At 46.4% G+C, this 5,709-nt stretch overlaps 1 long non-coding RNA gene across 1 annotated transcript; it reads left to right on the top strand.

The window, feature by feature from the left end:
* Nucleotides 1-646: 646 nt before the first annotated feature.
* On the top strand, nucleotides 647-5,040 carry LOC110145002 (uncharacterized). The gene is made up of 4 exons (XR_002316047.2): nucleotides 647-709; nucleotides 967-1,090; nucleotides 4,412-4,517; nucleotides 4,892-5,040. It is a non-coding gene; the product is annotated as an uncharacterized lncRNA (long non-coding RNA).
* The last annotated feature ends 669 nt before the right edge of the window (nucleotides 5,041-5,709 follow it).

Raw genomic sequence — 5,709 nt, 5'->3', positions numbered from 1 at the left:
GCTAGAGCCCATACTCCCAGCTTTGGCCTTGCTCTGCCTCTAAGGCTGGGATGGAGGCTGGAAGACGTGGGTTCTAACCTGCTCCTTCCCAGTTCAGTGTCCCAGTTAAGGGCCTTCTTGTCTGACTCCTTCCCCTTTTCCAGTCACTCTAAATCCTCCCCTTTCTACCTGGAAAGTGTGTTCTGGCCTCGGCTTCCCTCTCTGCCGTGTCCCGTCCCTGATAGCTCTCATCAGGGTGGCCTGGCTCGTCTGAGTTCTTAGGGGAGGTGGCGGGCAAGGAGGACAAGCAGAGAGGACTCATGGAGCCGCTGGCAGCCAGCTCTGCCCTGACTTGGAGAGAAGCCGCTGTGTGAAGCCTCTTAGAAATGAAACCAACACCATGCATGAGAGAAAGGAAAGCCTAATGGCCCCCAGGTCAACTGGGCCTTCAGCCCATTAATTCCTCTTTTCTTTGCCTAATCCTGTTTGAGCTGGATTTTGTTTGTTTTACCTAAAACATCCTGCCAAATGTGCTTACTTTGATGGTATTGTCAAAACTGAAGCAAGATTGGTGCAATAACCAAAGTGTGTCGTTGATGTCATAATAACATACATGGTATGATGGTATGTCACATTGTACCATCCTGCTTGAAACCAAATGGACTCACTAATCTGTCAGTCTTTTAAGGAAGCAAGATGCATTAGGGAAATACTTCCTTTCAGTAAAGTGGTGAGAGCTCTCAGCTGAAAGCCTTCTGCCCTGGGCATGAGTACCCCAGCTCTTTTCCCATGATGGGGGTGCCTATGTGTGTGTGCTCAGTTACTCAGCTGCTTGTCCTTCATCTCCCCTACTTCCCGCCTTGCTTTAAGTTATTCTCTCCATTGACTCCAGATAGTCTCTAAAGCTCTGATGGAAGCTTAAGCAGTGACTTCCCCCTGCCCTAACTCCACAGTGTGGCCCTGACTTCCTTTCTTCTCTGGTTCCAGCTCTCGTGGTGGAGGCAGCTTGGAGCCCCATCTGGAGGAGTTCCATCCTGAGTCAGAGCTCCCTGAAGCTCAGAATGTGACTGATTAGTAATGCCTGCCAGGGGCCTGGACATGGCAAGCAGGGGTGAGTCCACCTAGATCTCTGACTCCTTGTGGTCACTTGAATGTGCTCCATGTTTGTGTGAGTCTGAGTTCCGCACATGTGTTTCTCAATCCATGGGGTGTCATTATCCCTTTCAGATAAACTTGCAAGCACTTAATCACCTTCAGCTCTGCAGAATCCTTCCTGGGAGGCCTTCACCGCTCCTGCAGGGGCTACCTCTTTACATGGCTACTGCTTGCCTCACCCCCATTCCCCACTCCTGCACTGTATTATAACCATCTGTGTGTACCGCCCCCCACCTCTCCCCAGAGTTCACTGTGAGTCCCTGAGAGCACAGAAGGTTTTAGAAATTGTGTATTCCAGTGCCTGGCATATAATCAATATTCAAAATGAGTGTTGCGTTTTGGAAATCTACATCCTTCATATCTGCCTTTAGAATCAGCACAGGGTAGCACAATTAAATGGAGTTCTTATTTAAGTATATAAATGAAGCCCTTTACCTGACTCAACTTTCATGATAGAGTAAGGGGAAAGAAATTAAAAGGAAAAGATAGTAGGAATCTGGTAAGGAAAAGAAATTAACTTTCAGGTGGATTTTGAAATTAGCTTTGCTTCAGTTCACACCTGGTTTCCAAGCACCGACCCAAATGTGGACTCCCGTGATGGGTCTTCCTGTACTTTTGCAAGACTCAGTGTCCACGTCTGTTCAAGGAAAGAAAAGTGAAAGTGTTTAGTTGTGTCTGACTTTTTGTGACCCCATAGACTGTAGCCCAGGCTCCTCGGTCCATAAGATTTCCCAGGCAAGAATACTGAAGTGGGTAGCCATTTCCTCCTCCAAGTGGTCTTCCTGACCCAGGGATAGAACCAGGGTCTCCTGCATTACAGGCAAATTCTTTACCATATGGGCTACCAGGGAAGTCAACAAGGGTGTTGGATCAAAACCCTGCCTTCTGGGGTTATTGAGAGGGCCACGTGGGTGAACCTGTGTCAGTGCTTCCCACAGCGCCTGGTGGGTGTCCAGCTGTCCTTGACACTGTACTGAGGTGTGTCTAGACCACAAAGTTAGGTGACAAGTCACAGTGTTATGCAATGTATCAGTGGCTTCTGGTTATGAAAATACCAGAGAGATATACAGACATACCCTGATTATGCCCAGATGATTTCTGGAAGGGTCCACATGTGACTGTCACAAAAGGGTCCTTAGAGAGAAAATAGAAGGCTGGAGACTGGTATCAGAGGGACAACTGTAAATTTATGATAAAAGATTTCATCTAAATTCAGATGCCTGGGCCCTATTTCTAGCATTTTGATCCTATCGCTTTTGAGTGAGATGGTGAGGGACAGGGAAGCCTGGCATGCTGCAGTCCACAGGATGGTGAAGAGTCAGACACAACTTGGTGACTGAACAACAGCTTTTGAGTGAAATCTGGGAATATGTATTTCACAAAGTTCCCTAAGTGAACTATCCAGTGCACTAGATTTTGGAACCCCTTCTGGTGTTTCTGAATCAGCACCACCCTTGCAGGAAGCAGTCCATAATTTTGTATTTGTTGAACTGACAAGTTGTGGAAAGGAAATTGAGGCTAATGCTTTGAGTCAACAAATCTAACATCAATTCCTGACCCGTTTCTCCCTTTTCTGTCTTCACTTCAGTAATTGAAACTTGAAATATCCACTTTCTCAGTGTCCCAGACATTTAAGAGTGGCCATATAAAAGCACACATGCTCTGAGTGGTTGCTGGAAAACTTTAGCTTTGGGGAGAGAAAGAATTTATTTAGATACTACCCTTTCCTTCTCCCTCTTGCCTTGAACATCTGTGTGATGTCTGGAGCTGTGGCAGCCATTTTGTACTAATGAAGAAAGGCCAGGGGAGATTGTGGAGACCGCAGCCCTAACATCATTAGACTCCTGAAATGATGTCAGCAACTACTTTCTCAAACTTCTTGTAGTGTAGGTAAAATTAACCCTCTTTTATTAAAATTGGTTGAGTTTTCTGTTATTTCCAGTTGAAATGGACCCACGATAAGGGTTCTGAAATAGGGAAGCAATAGACTTGAATTCTGGCCCCTGTTTGGGGTTTGGTAAGTATTCTTTGGCAGGCATCTCTCCTTCTCTGATCCCCAGTGTAACAACCTATAAAATGTGGTGATAGGACTTGATTACACCATATACCCTTTGTGCCTTTTGCTATTTGTTAATAACACAGATGTAACACCTGCCCTTTCTCATCTGAGAAGCACCTTCTAGATCCATGAGGTTCACTTGTTTGTAAGCAAGAGATAGCTGATGTGTCATGTTAGGTTGGTTTATTTGAAGAAATCAGGAACTGCCCTAGGTTAATAGGACCTGCAATTGGAGGACTGAGTCTGAAAAGGTAGGAATAAGCACAGATCCTGAGATCAAGAGCTGAGGTCGGCAGACTCTGGTCTGCAGGCTAGATCCTATGTGCCATCTGCTTTATAAATAAACTATTATTGGAACAGAGCCATATCCACTCACCGATGCTTTGCCCACAGCTGTGTTCATAAGGGCAGAGTTCTGACAGAGTCTATAGGCCACCCAGAGCTGGAAAGATTTACCATCTGTCCCTTTACTGACAATATTTGCTGCCCCTGACCTAGGGGGTTGGAACCACCCATAAGCCTCAAGAGAAAGTGAACAGAGGAATGAAGAGTGGAACATGCCCCGCCTCTGCAGGAGGTTGTCCTGAGGGTGATCTGTCAACTCCCGTTCCCTTCTTACACCTTCTCCTCCTCCCCCGTTTCTCCCCCTCCCTCTCCCCTTTCTTCTCCTCCTTTTCCACAACACTTATCACCACCTGGTGGCAAAAGGCAGTCACTTTGCTAGTTTCTATGCCACCCCCCACCCCGCCCCCATGTGGCAGTATCTGGTTCCCGAGGCCAGGGGTCTGGTGGTCACCTTCCCCACGCACCCTCAGCACCCAGCACGGCGTCTGACACAGAGTGGGTGCTCAGTGAATACTCACTGAGAGGACACCTGTGAGCTGCTCCTTGGACTCACTGTGCCATTTCCAGTGTCCAGGAGGCAGTTTCTCTGGTCTAACTTGAGTCACATGTGTCCCTGTCACCTGGAGACTGATGGGAACTTTGCTTTACAAAGACAAGTCCATCAGGAGGGGGGCAAGTCCCCCAGAAGAAATGGAGTTACAGTTACCAAGGATGGGAGTGGTGTGTGATGGATGCAGAGTGTCTACAGAAAACAAAGATCAACTGTAGAGAAATGAGATCTTTTGGAAATGCGTGTGCATTGAGTCTGCGTGACCGTTCTCTTTTTTGTTCTTGTATAACCTTCCATTCTTGGTGCCTTCTTTCTCCTTCAAGGTCTCTGAGGATATTGAGGGCAGGAAGCCTACAAGCTACCTAATTCTTCCTCATCTTTCGCTGTCTTCCTGCCAACCCCCAGTGCCAAGCATACTGCATGCCAGAGGTGAGGGTCTGAGTTTGGGTTTGCTGAATTTTAATAGTGATAGAATTCTGCGTGCGTTTATGTGCCAACCTTTCAAGCCAGAAGACAGAGATATGGGGAAAACAACAGGTTGGGACTTCATTATCACCCAAGACATGTCTGGCTGGTGTATGAATCCATCTGCAGTGACTGCCTGGATAACAGTATTCCATATTGGAGGCTCTATTCTATTTGAATGTACAGATTAATCAATACCATGACTACTATTTCCAGAAAGCTTCTTGCTGAAATTATGAAATGGTATGTTTAGGCTTCACAGCTACAAAACATGATCTTCTAGGTGAAAGAAGATGAATAGCTTCAAAGAAAGGTGTCCCCCTCCCTTTCTGCCCCAGGGAAACATGACCAGATGATGAAGAAAAATGACTCAGGACCTGCCTACACCTCCCGTGAAATGTTCCACTTCTTGAGCATTTTATTCAACCAGCATCAGCCGGGTGCAGTGTATTAACACTGTGAGTTTCTTGTGATGTTTTGTGACTGATAATATTTTCCTTCCGAGTTCTCTATAAACACTAAAGCAGTAACAGTGAAAACCAGGCCTTTTTTTTTTTGCTCCTGAAAGTGTCTGATTTCTCATACTGGATGGGATTTTTCTAGGTCATGTGATATGTCCCAGGAAATTGGGTGGGATAGGGCATTTTGAAGCTCATCGTTTGGACATCTTGAATCTGAAAATTGGGTTGGGGCTCCAGGGCCAGCAACAAGCCAGTGCCTCAGGGAGATCAGGGCTCTGTTGTGGTTTTTGCTACCCACCAGCCATAGGCATTCTTTTTTTTTTTTTTTTTCAGGGTCGATTTCCTTTATTTTTTCTTTCCATTTATTTTTGTTAGTTGGAGGCTAATTACTTTACAAGCCATAGGCATTCAAATCCTGTCCATTTCCCATCAGTGAAACAACAGTGAAAGTGAAAGTGAAAGACGCTCAGTTGTGTTCGACTCTTTGTGACCCCACGGATTATACAGTCCGTGGGATTCTCCAGGGCAGAATACTGGAGGGGTAGCCGTTCCCTTCTCCAAGGGATCTTCTCAACCCAGGGATCAAACCCAGGTCTCCCACGTTGTAGGTGGATTCTTTACCATCTGAGCCACCAGGGAAGCCCATGAATACTGGAGTGGGTAGCTGTTCCCTTCTCCAGGGAATCTTCCCACCC

This window comes from Odocoileus virginianus, chromosome 9, assembly GCF_023699985.2.
Source record: "Odocoileus virginianus isolate 20LAN1187 ecotype Illinois chromosome 9, Ovbor_1.2, whole genome shotgun sequence".
Taxonomy (NCBI): Eukaryota; Metazoa; Chordata; class Mammalia; order Artiodactyla; family Cervidae; genus Odocoileus; species Odocoileus virginianus.
Note: the sequence above shows the minus strand (reverse complement) of the source record. Positions and strands in the feature narration are given on the sequence as shown.